This window comes from Amblyomma mixtum, chromosome 8 (genome assembly GCF_055824585.1).
Source record: "Amblyomma mixtum isolate Tamu chromosome 8, ASM5582458v1, whole genome shotgun sequence".
Lineage (NCBI taxonomy): Eukaryota > Metazoa > Arthropoda > Arachnida > Ixodida > Ixodidae > Amblyomma > Amblyomma mixtum.
The window spans coordinates 69,070,138-69,086,670 of record NC_143019.1 but is presented as its reverse complement, the minus strand read 5'-3'; the positions used below and the strand labels follow the sequence as shown (position 1 = coordinate 69,086,670).

General features: G+C 49.9%; 1 pseudogene; it reads left to right on the top strand.

The window, feature by feature from the left end:
* The first annotated feature begins 461 nt into the window (after positions 1–461).
* Positions 462–8,724, top strand: LOC149332875 (membrane metallo-endopeptidase-like 1; annotated as a pseudogene).
* The last annotated feature ends 7,809 nt before the right edge of the window (positions 8,725–16,533 follow it).

Sequence of the window (16,533 nt, the reverse complement as noted above, 5' to 3'; positions counted from 1 at the left end):
ATTCATGATCGCATCATTCCAACCCACGTAAACTGGCAAATTGGTTTTTGAGGAAAGGAAATGGCGCAGTATCTGTCTCACATATATCGGCGCACACCTGAACCGCGCCGCAAGGGAAGGGAGGAAGGTAGGATTGAAACGTGAAACCAAAAAAAGATATGATACTGAAAGATAACCAAGGTGCCCTGATCCCACTGAACGAATGTTGCACATTATTAAATCGTACTTTTTCTCTGTCTTTCGTAACCAGGCCAGTTACTCTTCCCGACATGCCTACCTTTGACTCCCAGTTGATGGATGCCATCACTATTGACTGGGAGGGAATTCATAAACTTATTGATAGTGCTAAAATATCATCCTCTGCAGGTGCTGATGGTATCAGCAACAAGATGTTGAAAAGCACTATTACTTTTTCTTCACTCATGTTGTCCGAAATTTTTACTCAGTCATTGCAGGCCGGCATGCTCCCTGACGACTGGAAGGTGGGCAAGGTGGTTCCAGTACACAAGTCTGGTGATGTTCACAGCCCTTTTAACTACAAACCAATAACATTAACTTCTATTCCATGCAAATTACTTGAACATGTCATCTATTCTGCCCTCATGAGTCACCTTGAGTCCAATTCTTTTTTCACACCCCATCAACATGGTTTTCGAAGAAATCATTCATGTGAAACACAGTTAATCGCATTTACTAACGACCTTTTTGCAGCTTTGGATCGTTCTTCGATTGTTGATTGCATATTCATTGACTTTGCTAAAGCCTTCGATACCGTGTCTCACCCTCTTCTACTTCTCAAACTCAGCAAACTAAACATAGATTGTGATGTATTAAAATGGATTGAATGTTTTTTGGCCGCTCGTACTCAGTATGTAACAGTTAATGACCATGATTCTAATCTTTCTTCAGTAACATCGGACGTTCCTCAAGGATCTGTTCTAGGACCTCTGCTTTTCCTAATCTATATTAATGACCTTCCTGATCTCATAACACCATCTATCAGGTTGTTCGCTGACGACTGTGTAATATACAGACAAATTTCCAGCCCATCCGATACCTTGGTTCTTCAGTCTGACATTAATAACATTTCTGCTTGGTGCGACACTTGGCTAATGAGGCTATATGTATCTAAATGTAAAGCAATGAAAGTAACACGAATGCCTTACAAAGCTAACCCGCATCCATATATTCTAAATGACTCCCCCTTAGCTTTTGTTTCTGCATATAAGTATCTTGGCGTATACATTACCAATGACCTCTAATGGAAAACGCATATCGAACACATAACTAACAATGCTAATCGCATGCTTGGTTTCCTTCGCCGTAACTTTTCACTTGCTCCGGTTAGTTTAAAACTACTACTGTACAAAACGGTCGTCCGATCTAAAATAGAATATGCGTCTTCTGTATGGGACCCTAACATTAAGTCACTGATTAACACTTTAGAATCAATTAAGAATCGTTCAGCCCGTTTTATTTTGTCTAATTACTCGCATTTCTCTAGCGTCACACTCATGAAGAGACCTCTAGACCTTCCAGATCTTTCACTCCGGCGTCATCTGTCTAGACTTTTCACTTTCCAAAAAATATATTACACAAATCAATCGCTAAAACAAAGTCTTTTCGCTGTTCCAAGTTATGTATCATCTCGCATTGATCACCGACTCAAAGTGAGTGTTCCAAGTTGCAGAACTAACCAGTATTTTTATTCTTTCCTGCCCAAGACCAGCTCAGACTGGAACCACCTGCCCGCCAGCATCGTCTCCATCTCTGAACCAGAAGTTTTTAGATCTGCTCTTCTTCATCACCTATGTTAACTACTCTCCTTATTGTATTTTATTTGTATAAGTATACTTACCACTCCTATCTGTAACGCTTCAACGGCCCTGATAGTAACAAAATAAATAAATAAATAAATAGTGGAGGTCTCCGGAATAATTTCGACCACCTGGGGATATTCAACGTGCACTGACATCGCACAGAACACGGGCGCCTCTTGCGTTCCGCCTCCACCGAAACGCGGCCGCAGCGGTCGGGTTCGAGCCCGGGTGGTGGTGGTGAAAACTTTTATATTGTAAAAAAGAGTTTGGGAGCCACAGAGTGGCCCCGCTACATGGTCGGCGTCCCTAGTCCGGGACACCGCACGACAAGGCCCCGTCTCTCGCCCGTTTCACCAGAGCCCTTTGGGACTCAAGCGAGGAGCAGTTGAGGAGGGCAGTCTCCCATGCCTCTCTAGAAGGGGTAGGGGAAGGGGGGAGGTGGGGATTTTGAGTACATGCCCACACCATGTGGAAGATATCACAGGTCTCCCCACAGTGTGGGCATCGCCCATCCGTGTTAGGATCGTAATGTTTTATTATTGCAGGACAGAGTAGAGTACCTGTCTGCAGGCGCCTTAAAGTTCGCTCCTCTGTCTTACTCAGCCCTTTTGCAGGGGCCGGGAAAAGGCGGTGGTTGTCGCTATAATGTGTTAATATTTCCCTGAATCGCAGCAGCGGCTGGTTAGTCTCCGAGCCAGAAGAGCTGGGATGAGGAGCCCGGTGAGTAAGCGCTCGGGCAGCCGCGTCAGCGGCCTCATTACCTCGTAAGCCCTGGTGGCCAGGAGCCCAAATGATTCGTTTGGGTGTTGGATCAGTGGCAGTCCGTCGTAGAATACAAGCAGCTAAGGGGGAGATCTCCCCTGCCAAGTAATGTTCACATGCTTTTCGGGAGTCCGTGATGATTATTCTCGAATTGGCGTGGGCGGCAGCAAGCGCTATCGCTACTTCCTCGGCCCGCATTGAATTCGGGGCTCGAAAGGAGAGTCCATCAACGTGCATTTCCTGGTGAACAACAGCGTACTCAGGCTCGCTAGACGAGCGCCTTACCACTGAGCCACCGCGGCGGGTACTTAACGGTAACCAGAAATCAGCAACGCAGGAAAGGGCACGGATATTGACTATGGCCTCTGCACTCTGAGTTCTCAGCTAAGATTTAAAACAAACTTCTTCCTTAATAGAAAAGAGCGGCTGCCAGTTCCATTTTTATTCAGAGAGGGGCTTGCTTTCGTGGCACGCACGGGACGTTCTGGAATATTTCGAGCGAAAGATAGTGTTCGTAAATAGCTCTGGTGGGCGAGGTAGAGTGAGAAAATTCTATTAGTACTCAATAGTTAATGAAAGAGGGAAGCCCTGTAGGACGGAGTGGTCTGACGCGCTAAGTGTAATAAACGTGAGACATTACAGTCAACAAACTATAGGAGTGCAAAGACAATATACCACGAAACGGAAATGAGACCAAAGAACATAAGCTTACTAGATTAGGAGGTGACGTTGGAAAGATGACTACATTCCATCGTCATTTCGAGGAGCATCTATTAGCGCGCTCTTTTCGTTCTACGTGCAGCACGACCGGACGACAGTCGACCGTCCTCCAAGGTCAACGCGACGACTTTGTCGAAGGCGGCGAAAAGGGAGGCCTCTCGTATGGCGGCTCTTTCGGGAACGTGGCCGTCCGCGGCCCAGGCCACGGGCGCCGGCAGAGCCAAGTCGGCCCAGAACACCTGGCACGGACTTCGGCGCTGGGCGCAGTTCCGACACCCGGTCAGTCCTTGACGGAGCACCGTGCAGTGAGCCGTCAACGTCGTCTTAAATCCCCTGTGGTCCTTTAGCATGTGGTCGAGTGCGGAGAGGAGGTCGTGGTGTCTTAGCGGTGGTGTCATGGTGCTGAAGAGGATTCTTGCACTGAAAGCGACATAAAATTAATGTCTGAATGTTTTGAAAAAGTGTTTGAATGTGGTCAAGACATGCAGGAAGGAAAAGGCAGTGGAGGCGGGCCATGTATGCCAGATGCGTTGCGAAAAGCTTAGCTGCTCTCACGTGTCATTCCTAAGCTTATTTTGTGGGCACACAGGAACGACGTGTACGGATTAGGAGATCCGTAGCCATACCGAGAGAGTAATACGAGCAGGAGAATACGAATGGGGCGGACAGTATTTATCATGTGCTCTCAGATAATGCACGGCAGTTTACCGGTTTTCCTCGTGAGAGAAGTGTGTTACGACTGAATCCTATCGGTACCCACTGGTGGGTTATAAACTTGGAGGCTAGCACAAAGGGTTAACTTCTTCCTTATTCGAAAGAACAAAGCAGCGAGCTACGAACACAAAAATTAACGTAGGGCTCTTAAGACTACTTACCTGATGTTAATGTGAAAGCGTTGTTTTTATTTTCATATCCTTTTGATTTGTGTGTCACTACACTTTATATTTTCTCTCCCCAGTGATAGACTAAATTCTTTATTTATTTATTTACAAATACTGCCAATCCGAATTGGGATTGTGGCAGGAGGGCTTAGTAAGGTAAACAGAACGCGGTCAAGCATAATCGGAACATTCAACTGGTCGGCATGATAAGAAAAACAACAAACGGTAAAACGAAAATACAACTCAGCTGTGGCGGAAACAATCAAATAACACGTAAAATAAGGCTAATGTCGGTAGTATTATGCCAAGAATAACAAAATGTTGAAACAATGCTAGTTGTTATAATACGCAGACAATAAGTAAACAGTAAATATTATAAGCGTACACTGCAAAGGAATTAACATAGTGTAGGTGTTTAGTTCATGTAACGCTGCATAGTTTGACAAAAAAGCTTACACATAAGAAAAAACTAATTACCATGGTTTAAATAATAACAGAACTATACAGTGCAATAACTATACAGTTCTAAGGCGATGGATTTCACCTTTGTTCACATGTAAGCAATAGCGTCTGTGACCTATAAGTTGCGTGCTCAATTCGGAGCCAGGAAGTCCTGAGTTCAATTCTCCGCACTTTAGAGGAGGAAATTTTATTTTTCTTGGACGCCACGGTTACGTCATGGGGTATTTCTCGCGACCACATTTGCGGTCAACAACGGCGTGTTTCGTTGTCGATGAGCCACACACTGCTTTCGTATTAAAATGACTGGGGCAACGTCAAGAGACACGGAGAGAGCACAGTGCGTTAGGGAAGAAACACGAAGTAATTATACCTTAGTGGAAATCAAGAGGAAGAAGAGGGCGTGGTGTGGGCGTGTAATGCGTAGGTAAGATAGCCGATGGTCTTTAAGGGTAGAGGACTGGATTCGGAGAGAAGGCAACTGTTTCAGCGATAGCAGTTCGCGGGGTTAAGGGTGCGGAAGCTGGCACAGGAAAGGGTTAATTGGAGAGATATTGGAGAGGACCTTGTCCTGCCGTGGGCGTAGTTAAGCTGCTGATGATGATGAGACACAACATCATTGGGGGCAGACCGGCCCACTCGGGAGAGCGTGTGCCCTGAGAAGAGGGAGCTGCATTGTGTTAATGGCGAGGCTGTGTCTTCCAGCCGTGGTGCCGCTTCATAATCATTAGGCACCTTTAGTCACAGACACTAGATACCTTTAGCATACCGTGCACCGTGTTACCGCTACCGTTACCGGAGTACCGGGAGCCCGCCCGCCGGCGGTGAGTACGCGTTCATTGGCTCCGACGCTGCCGGCGCGAGCAAAGCTACCGGGTATGTAGCGCCATCTGTCGCCAACAAGGCAATTTGCGCGTGCGCATTGGCTGCGCGCAGGCTCCCGGTAACCCGGTACCGGTAACGCTAACACGGTACACGATATGCTAAAGGTGTCTACTATTGCATACCGTGTACCGTGTTACGTTTACCGGTTCTGGAGTAACGGGAGCCCTCGTGCATCCAATGCTCATGTGCGAATCACATTTACCGCACCAGATGGCGCCAGCTACCCGGCAGCTGCGCGCTCCAGCAGCATCGGGACCAATCAGCGCGTGCTCAACGGTGGTGGGCGGATTCCCTCTACTCCGGTAACGGTAACACCGTATGCTAAAGGTGTCTAATGGCGTGTACTGTGTTACCGTACGCCACTGGCAGGCACACCTGGGATTCTATTAAAAGAACCATTTTTTTTTGTTACAAGATCGAATATGCCCGCTTTGTGGTGCAGGCGCGACAGTGACCTACACGGTGTCGCAATACTGTTTTGTCCCTACCAATAGTCTGTTAAGTACGAACCTTCTCAGCAAGAATACCCTCTCTGTGAGATGCAGGTGAACTCTGAATGCTTCATCACCCTAAAGCTTGAAGCGAACTCGCTATACTCTGGGCTACTTTAATTGTTTACGGCCACCTTCAGGGCCTCTTCATCCAGCATCTGTCGATGCCACAGCAAGGCTCATCACAGGAGGACAAATATTCTAACTGCGAATTCTCGAACCACTGTCAAGCAGTGTGATTACTAGCAGCTGTTTCAGAATGGATGTGTTCAGCTAATGTATTCGGCTGTTAAGGCCATCATAAGGTGATACCATAGACGGCGATCAGCGGAATTACATCGCAACTGGTTTAGCGGTGACGGCTGTCAGACCGCAATGGTTTTGTATTTGTGCATATTCCTAAACTGGCACCCGAAAATAGAGGCACTATGTTTTGTTTCACTGCAATATATTACGCCTTACAGTATAAAGAAGCACTGAAATGAAAAACTATCACTTATTAATTAAATGTGCCGTAATATATCGCCCGAAATCTTTTCGATACCTTGGAAGGAGATATTACCGTATGACCATGTTGTAATTCTTCACCTAATTTTCCGAATGCATTTGTTGCAGCCTTCCATCGAAATGAAGGACAACCAGCCACCAGCCACAATGGGACAGCGCACTGGAGCCAAGACACCAGTCCTGGTTTGCGTCTTAGCAACACTTTCGATTGTGGTCGCTGCAGTGTTGACAGCCTTGTTGCAGCCCCACAATAACGGGACCTCGAGTGATATAAAGCCTGTCTGCTCGACGATCTCTTGCGTAAGCCACGCCCACATCTTAGGGATCAACCTCAGCCAGGGAAGAGCGCCATGCGCCGACTTCGGCCGCTTCGTTTGCTCTGGGTGGTCCAACAAGCACCCCGATTTAACGTCAAACGTCCGCGAAGAGGCCATTCTAAATTTGGTCATGAGAATACAAAAGTACAGCATTCAAGCCGGCGTAACGAGCAACCTATTAGAGAGGCCGCTCAATATGATTCGCAACTGTGTTGACAAGAAGAGCAACAGCGAGGGCAATGATCAAGTGCGAGAATTTGTGAACTTTCTGAAAGGTCGCATCTTCTCCTGGCCGACTCGGGATTGGGACGAAGATGAAGTGGTTCCGTCCTGGAAGCCTCTGCGAGCGCTAGTGGAGCTGGCCGTGCTGTGGGGGCTGCCCCTCTGGTTCCGCGTTGACTTTTTGCCAAAGCTCAATGAGCCACGACGAGTTCGGGTCGTTGTCAGTCCATCACCACTGGCGACTGCTTTTCAATTGTTTCGACGTGAGGTAGCGTTTTTTGAGGACGCCTATTGGTACATCTTGCAAATATCCATCGAGGACATATTCAGCAAACTGCCGCCTGCTCCTGCATTTGAAGCTTTCCTGTTGAAGAGTGAAAGGATCCAAAATGACGTCTTTGGCAACTTAAGTGACGCCGCCGGTTTCAAGTACTCTTTACCCAAAGTTCTGGCTATTCGAGGGCTGACATCGATCGCAAACTTAAGCCCCGAGGATTGGGAAGTAGCGCTCCAGTGTGTTAACAGTACTCTGCTGGCGAGTGATAGCCTGCTGCTGGTAACAAACGGAATGATTTTGCAGGCAATGGACAACATCTTCACAGCTTACACTGCCAGGGAGATCTGGTTCCACACATCTTGGTGGCTAGTACAAGTCACAGGCCCCCTGGTTAGTGACTCGGTGTATAACGCAATCAAGATTCATCCACTGGGGAGATCCATACAGACTGTACTTTGCCTATTTCACGTCGAAGCTTCGTACGGCGCCCTTCTAGCCGCTCTACTCAAGACCAGTCTCTCGGCTGCTGAGCGAGGCAACATCAGTCGCGTGCTGAAGAACATCGAAAACGTCACTTTGGCTAAGGTGAATGCATCGGCCAGGTTCAGCCCAGAAGCAAGATCTGCACTTGCAGATATGATGAATAGTACAAGAACAGTCTTCTGGCCAGATGGACACCTCGAAAGCATGGAAGACCATGAGGTGTTCTGTGGCCCAGCTTACAACAGCTCGGGCAGCTTCCGTGAATTGGTGTGGAGACGAGAGCAGGTACAGGGCTCCATCGGCACAAGTCAGTACGCAGAGGCGAGTAGCATGCACAGGATGGACGCAAATCGCTTAGCACAGTACAACGCTGCTCTGGGTGTGATTTTCATGTCCGTGGCACTTCTTGCACCTCCGTTCTACTATTCTGGCGGTACGAGCGCGATGCTTTACGGCGGTTTGGGTTTTATGTACGCCGAAGAATTAGTGTACGCTCTCAACTCTATGGTATGCCTTCTGAAAGAAGGCAAAGCCTCATTTCTCCCTGAAGACGAAAGCCGACTTGCCCTACAGAGCCTACCCTGCCCGCTGTAGTGCCCCTTTGTCAACGGCAGCTCCAGGCTGTTTCCCGTACTCGAAGCAGTTGACATTGCCTACACGGCGTACGTTCGCTTTCGGGACGAGGCCTCCGATCTGCCTCTCAAAGGTCTCGAGATCTACAGCGCGGAGCAGCTGTTCTTTATTACCGCATGCCACACAGGCTGTTACGTGGAGCGCCGAGGCGTCCCCTCCAATCATCCCTGTATGGCAGCATTGAAGAAGTTTGCCCCTTTTCTCAGAGCGTTCTCCTGTCCCCGCGGCTACGATGTGGACACAAAGGACATGTGCGACTACCTCTGATCAAGAGCTCTGGTTGGAAAATCCGGAAGTGGCTTCTTTTGCTTCATGCGTCGCATCAGGAGCTGCTGTTCTGTCTTTTGGTTCAAGTGCAAGACATATAGAACGTTTAAGCAAACTGCTGTCCATTCATAATCGAGGAACTTCTAAAACCTTTTTATATGCGAAACCTATGTTCACGGTACATTAAACAAAACTACTTTGTGAGCTTCGAGATTCGGCACGCAGCTTCCGATATGTCCCTGCGTATATTCTCGCCGCGTGATAATGCTGCAGCCCCTGCCGTGGCGTATTTCTGTTAGTACTTGCGAAAATGTGTATGAGAAGCCACAGGGTAGGATCTCATTTCTGTCGTGTGAAAATTTCGCTAACCATTTTGTGCTGTGGATGCTTCGCATCTGATTGAATTGGTCAATCGCATTACACCACGAGAACTGTAGTACGGTGTTCGGTGTCCCAATACGTTCCCGTCATTTAAATGTAGCCGGGAAGTCCAGAATGATCTTGTTTTTCACTGTCGCATTGCATAAAGGAAATGTCCGCAATTTTCTTATCGCGGCATATCTCAAGCAAAAATTCCTGCATTTTACGTGCTTTACTTCTGATTACCGTCGCTATGTGATTGGCCCTAACAACGCGTGTCCGCAATTTCTCGAGGATGTCAAAAAATAAAGATTGTGCGGTGGGTGGAATTGCATATCGGTTCAGTGTCAACGTGCATATTGGTGTCTCTGAGGAAGGCAGTGCCCGTTTGCCTCCCAGCTGTCGCGTTGGAAATACTAGAGTTTTTCGGAGCCGAGCGTGTACCTAACTTATCCGTGTCCATACGGACAACCAAAACGGTCCAGGCGTTACAGGCTTGGGATGCGTCGTTGTGCTATGTCTTTTGTCTGCTTCTGCGCGGGTCCGACAGCGCGGCACGCACGTGAGGCGCGTTTAAAGGAACACCTGCCATCATGCACGGCTTGTTACGGCAATGACAAGCGGTACATGTTTCACCCCAGCCTACGTCACCGGGGGAGCGACCATTGGCACAGCACCAAATGAAACGGAGAACAAAATGAAACATCCTAAAATACGACCCCACACCTTGTGTGTGAATTCTTTGGGACTCCAGTGTGGAGCAGTTGAGGAGGGCAGTCTCCCATGCCTCTCGGGTGGGGGTGGGGGAGGGGGGAAGGTGAGGATTCTGAGTACATGCCCACACCATGTGAAAGATATCGCAGATCTCTCCACAGTGCGGGCAGCGCCCATCTGTGTTCGGATCGAAGTGTTTTGCTATTGCAGGACAGAGAAGGGTTCCTGTCTGCAGGCGCCGCAGAGTTCGCTCCTCCGCCTTACTCAGCCCCTTGGCGGGTGCCGGGTAGAGACGGTGGCTGTCGCAATAATAAATTAGGATTTCGCGGAACCGCAGAAGCGGTTTATGAGCTTCTGAGCAATGAGAGCTAGGATGAGGAGCCCGGTGTGTGAGCGCTCGGGCGGCCGCATCAGCGGCCTCATTGCCTCGTAGACCCTGGTGGCCAGGAGCCCGGATCACTTTTGTGCGAGTTGGATCGGCGAGAGCGCGTCTTAGAATTTGCGAGGCAAGAGGTGATATTTCACCTGCAAGATAATGTTCACAGGCCCGGCGAGAGTCTGTGATAACCGTTTTCGATTTTGGATCGGCGGCAGCGAGAGCTATTGCGACTTCCTCCGCTCGTGTTGAATTTGGGGCCCGAAAAGATAGCCCATCGACATTCATTCCCCGGTGGACTACGGCAGCCGTAAAGAATCCCGCGGGCGACGGCCCTGTGATGTCCACGTAATAGACGCCCTCTTTATAGCCATATTGCCTCTCAAGCGTGCGAACCGGCGCTTGTCGTCTGCCTTCATGTGAAGCCATGTCCATGTTACGCGGGAGCGGAGCGAACAAGAGCATGTGGCGCCACAGCACCGGGTTGTTCTCCGTCCCCTCTAGTATGCATGTGTCTTGGATGTGTAAGCGGTTTAGCAGGCGGCGCCCTGGCACCGTCTGCGATAGCCGCGTATATTGGTTCACGAGGTGGGCCTCCCGCAACTCCTTATAGGAGTTTACCACTCCCAACGCCTTCAGTTTGGCGTTGGAGGTAGCAACCGGGAGGTCCAGTGCTCGCTTTGTTGCCTTCCTGATGATGGCGTCAATGCGCTCGTCTTCTTGTTTGGTGGTGCGTAGGTACGGCACGGCGTAGAGGATCCGGCTGGTCACGAAGGCGTAGGCGAGCCGTAGCGCGTCCCTGCCCCGCAGACCACCCCGCTTGTTGGAAACACGGCGGATCATGCGCCTTACCTGTTCCCCTATGCTCTTGAGTTTCGCTATAGTAGAGTCCGGCCTAAGTTTGTTATTGATGAACCGACCCAGGATCCGGAGCTCCGCCACTTCTCTGATGGGACCGCCCGACAGAGATATGTGTAGAGACGTGTTGTCCTTGTGGTTTGTCCTGACGTGTAGAAGCTCTGATTTGGCTGGAGCACATTGGCGACCACAGTCGGCAGCATATGCTTCGACTATGGAGGCGGCCTGCTGAAGGCGGTCCTCCATCTCCCCATGGCTCCCCTCGGTGGTCCTGATTGTAATGTCGTCTGCGTAGAGTGCGTGTTTTATGCCATCCACCTGAGCCAGTCGGCTGGGCAGGTGCATCATGGCGATGTTGAAAAGGAACGGTGATAACACCGCCCCCTGTGGTGTACCTCGTGTACCCATAGAGTACGGGCCGTATTCCTCGTCCTCGATCCGGAGGAGTGCCTGACGCGCAGAGAGGAAGTCTCTGACATAGGCGAAGACCTTCGCCCCGCCGTTAGTGCTGTTCAAGTTAGAGAGTATGGTGCCATGTTTAACATTGTCAAACGCCCCCTTAAGATCGAGGGCGAGAATGGCCTTGTCGTTTTGTTGCATGGCTGTGGGTCGTATTATGTCCATGTGTAGTTGGAGTAGGACATCCTGTGCAGACATGTGCGGGCGGAACCCGAACATAGTGTCTGCAAAGAGGCGCTTACCCTCCATGCATGGGGAGAGGCGATCCCGAACCATCGTCTCCATGAGCTTTCCCACACACGAAGTTAATGAGATGGGTCTCAAGTTGTCCGTAGTCACGGCTTTACCTGCTTTGGGGTTGGTTTGGTTGGCTCTGTGGTTACGGTGCTCGGCTGCTGACCCGAAAGACGTGGGTTCAATCCCGGATGAGGTGGTTGAATTTCTATGGAGGAGAATTTCTAGAGGCCCGTGTATTGTGCGATTTCAGTGCACGTTAAAGAACCCCAGGTGGTCGAAATTTCAGGAGCCCTTCACAACGGCGTCTCTCATAGCCTGAGTCGCTTTGAGACGTTAAACCCCATAAACCAAACCAAACCGAATGAAGGTTGATGATGGCATAATACAATGAGTTTCATGGGTGATGTCCACACACAGAGACTGGCTGGCACTCTCATCGCGGTGAGTAGACGCCCGTGAAACTCATGTCGAACACACACACTGACACATGTCATTAACACATTTTGAAGTAGGGGCTCCATGAAAACACAAATGTAAACAGAGTAAACTGTGTCAATCATAGGTAGTGCATAGGCAGTCACAGACAGGTATCCAGGCCTGTTTCACACAAATATTTGAACACGGCCTTCGTCACACACCACGAATCACAACGTTTCGTCCTGGCTCCTAGAAGAATTTCTTCAGAGAGACAGTGAGAGTCCAGTTGTCTCACGGTCACTTCCAATGTTCTCCTCTCATCAGTATATTTCGGGCATTCGCAAAGAAGGTGTCCAATAGTCTCTGGAGTGTGGCACTGTACAGAATTTGGGTTAGTTTCTATTCCGATCTTGTGTACGAGTTTGAGAAGTAGGCGCACCTTTTGAACCTGTCAAAGTCACGCGCGATCCATGAGAATGCCCCGTAAATAAAACGCATGAGCGCACCCAACGCTTAATTCGATCAGACCGCGCCGTCCACGTGACCTGGCCCGCTAAGACGGGCAGCGCACCGGTAACCATGGCAACTAGTCGCATGACTACCAGAACTGCACTGTTATCGAACTGCTGCTGGTTTTGTGTGCTGTCCAGGTTGTTGAATAATTTCCTTGACCAAATCTGATCTAAGCAAGCCGCTTATCGCCGGCTCTTCCCGTTTCCTAACATGTGCTACACGAATATAATTGTCGCATTCGCGACAAGTCGGGGCTTCCGTGACTGCGTTTGCCCCGCTCTCTTTTTACGCGAGTTCGGGTCTCGGCAGGGTACGGGTATTTTTTGGCGGCAGTGTGGCATTCCAGTGCAAAGACCGGAGCGCGCGATGACAGTGTGGCATTCCAGTGCAAAGACCGGAGCGCGCGCTGATGGGTCTCGGATTCAGAAACCCGCATACAGGTCAGACCATATTTGGTAACAAATCTGCCTAAGGCAAACTGTCGGTAACCGGGGGGGGGGGGGGGGTTCGGGATTTCATTATGAGGATTCTAATTCAAAATGCAGCCGAAATGAGAAACGCCTAACTAAACGTCTCCAGTAGCTTAAATGTGATGCAAGTGGGTGCTTTTGTAGATACCACCGTTGCACAATCTGAGTTTTCGAAAGATGCGCGGAGCTTTAGGAAGCGAAAAGAGCTGCTTCATTAAGAGTGCTGGCATGCGAAGATTCTCCATGCTCTCTCCTGGCTAATTCCTTTTTCCCTAAAACCCAGACTGCTGGCACACAGCTGTCAGTAGTTTCCATCGTCAACATACGACCCACAGCGTAGAACCCACGACACTGCGCAAAGACGGACCGCGCTGCGGTGGCTTCACCCTAGTGACCCTGTAGAGCGCCACTGGCGGCCGCACTTCCAAGCCCACCATTTCCCTACACACTTTTCTCACCTCAATGGCAGGAATTATTAAGGTGAGAGCCATTATTGCCTCATCGTTGTCGACAGAAGGTTATCAGCAGAGGTGTCACGCTTTTCGGTTGGTCGAAATGGTTATGACGTCAGAGTGCGCGGATTCGAAGTAATGAGGTCACCCACGGATACCTGACGCCCCCTTTTGGAACAGACTATAACTAATAAAAACAGTTTGTCGTCCACTCCGAGAGGTGGCGTAAGGTGTGCGCGGGTGACCACATGTAATGTGTTGTAAAATGTATAGTAAAATAAAGCGCTAGTACAGCAAAGCAGACTCGCAGTCAGTGCCAAACAGTGCGCCAGGAAAGGCTTTCGCCTTGCAGCACTTCAGAGAGCCAAAGTGCCCCCTGAATTTTTCTACGCTTCTCTATAGCCTACAGCTCTTAAGCTGAACACGTGTAGGACATAAATGCTCTGGCGGCAACGGTATGTTCAGAACACGTTATTTTTACCAGTCCCATAATGCCCGTTGCCACCATGAGACAAGTTTAGGGACATCATTAACTCTCTTAAAGCAATGAAGGAAGAAACATCAAACGTTAATGTCATGACGTCAGATTCTTGAGCAGTCTCGAAACCGGAAAATGGGGTTCCGCCATTGGGATGATCTAGCGTCCTATACTCTCCCAGCCCACCGGCCGCTACATTGCCCCTTAGCGCCAATGGCACCGTTGCTTCTTTGCCCAGAAATTAACCTTAGGAATGACACGTGACTTCCTCCGAGCTTTTCGCAATGCATCTGTACCTCTGCAAAATCTCGAGAGCACGTTAAGGCTCGCTGACAAAAGTTTGGTCAACCTGTGGGCTCCCTCAAACTCACACAGTCATGGGCTCACTCAACTTCATGAACTCAGGCTCATTTAGGCTCACAGCTCATGTGGACCCACTCTGACTAACGGCTCATCAGGGTCAACCACTTGATACGACTTACTTGGACTCACAATTGATTTGGGCTTGCTCTATCATCCAGACTCACGACTCATCGGTACTCATTCACCCATTTCGACTCACGACTCGTTTGGGCTCACGCACTCATTTAGACTCACGATTAATTTGGGCTCACTCACCCATTTCAACTCACGACTCATTTGGGTTCACTCACTCATCCCAACTCACGACTCATTTGGGCTCATTCAGTCGTTTCGACTCAAGACGCACTTTAGCTTGACACCGGAGACATCAGCTTGACATCATCAACTTCTCGCTCTCCTGGCCCATCGCTCCAAGCCGCAAACCTCATTCCCATCGCTGCGTACGGCGAACACGCTCTTACACTCAATTTGGGCCTCCGACGTGTGTTCCGATGGGTTTTCCTCGTCGCAGACGTACGCTACCCAATCCTCGGAGCTGATTTCTTGCGCCACTACAATCTGCTGGTCAACATGCACTGCAAGTGTCTCGTGGATACCGTGACGAACCTCTCTGTTCAGGGCCTCCGTCTTCGAGAACCGCTTGCCAGTGTTCCCAGCCCGCACCAGTCCGCCTACGAGGTCCTCCTAGATGAATACCCTTCTCTGCTCCGACCTTCCAACTTCTTACTACCCGTCACACACCAGGTCACGCATCACATTGTGACCACTGGCCCGCCCACACACACTCGAGCCCGTCGCCTTGCTCCAGACCGTTTACAGATCGCCCGCAACGAGTTCGAACACATACTGGAGCTCGGCATTATCCGACTTTCATCTAGCCCTTGGGCGTCCCCTCTACACATGGTACCGAAGAAATCCCCAGGGGACTGGCGGCCCTGTGGCGATTACCGCGCCCTCAACAACGCTACCGTTCCAGACCGTTATCTTTTATCTCGCATCGCGGATTTCACCGCCGCGTTGCATGGCGCCACAACTTTCTCTAAAATATATCTCGTCAAGGCGTACCATCAAATCCCTGTAGACCATCCGATGTACCCATAACAGCAATCATTACACTATTCGACCTTTTCGAATACCTCCGCATGCCATTTGGCCTCCGTAACTTTGGCCAGACGTTTCAACGCTTCGTTGGCACATTTACACAGGGTCTACCTTTCTCCATGGCCTACATCGATGACATCGTCGTATTCAGCCGCGACACAGAGCTTCACTTGCAACACCTCTGGCAGCTGTTTCAACGGCTCTCTGATTACGACCTGATCATCAACAGAGCAAAATGTGAATTCGGCAAGTCGGAGCTTGACTTCCTTGGTCAACATGTCAACCGCTCCGGCATCCGGCCTCTCCCATCAAAAGTCCAGGCCATTCAAGACTTTCCGCAGCCTGCCTCAACCCGCAAGCTCCGTGAATTTCTCGGCCTTATCAATTTTTATCGCCGTTTCATCCCTCACTGTGCTGCACTCCTCAAAGCATTGATAGACATGATTCAAGGCAAGAAAACAAACTCCGCACAACTCACATGATCTTCAGATGCTCTGGATTCTTTCCGAGCCGCCAAAGCGAAACTTTCCGACCTCGCCTTCCTTGCCCATCCGCGCCCTGATGCACCCCTACGCTTCCGACTCTGGCGTTGGAGCCGTGCTACACCAGCTCATGGATGGTGCTTGAAGCCCTCTATCTTTTTTCTCACACAAGTTTTCCGCTGCCGAAAGCCGCTACAATGCTTTCGGCTGTGAACTTCTTGCCATGTACTACATGTCCGTGCGGCATTCCAAGCACCTCCTACAAGCTCGGCAGTTCCACAAGTCCCGACCCTACCGATTGCGTGACGCAGCTCCGCCATTTTTACCGCGATATCCGAGCGCCACATCTCCGACGCCAGTCTCCGCCATCTTGACACGTTCCATCCGAACTAGCGACTTTCACACACGTCTTTGTTCGCCGAGACTCCGGCCGCACGCCGCCGCTTCAGCGCCCCTACGACGGCCCATTCCGCGTATTCGAAAGAACACCGAAGTTCTTCATCGTGGACAGCCATGGGCGCACTGACAC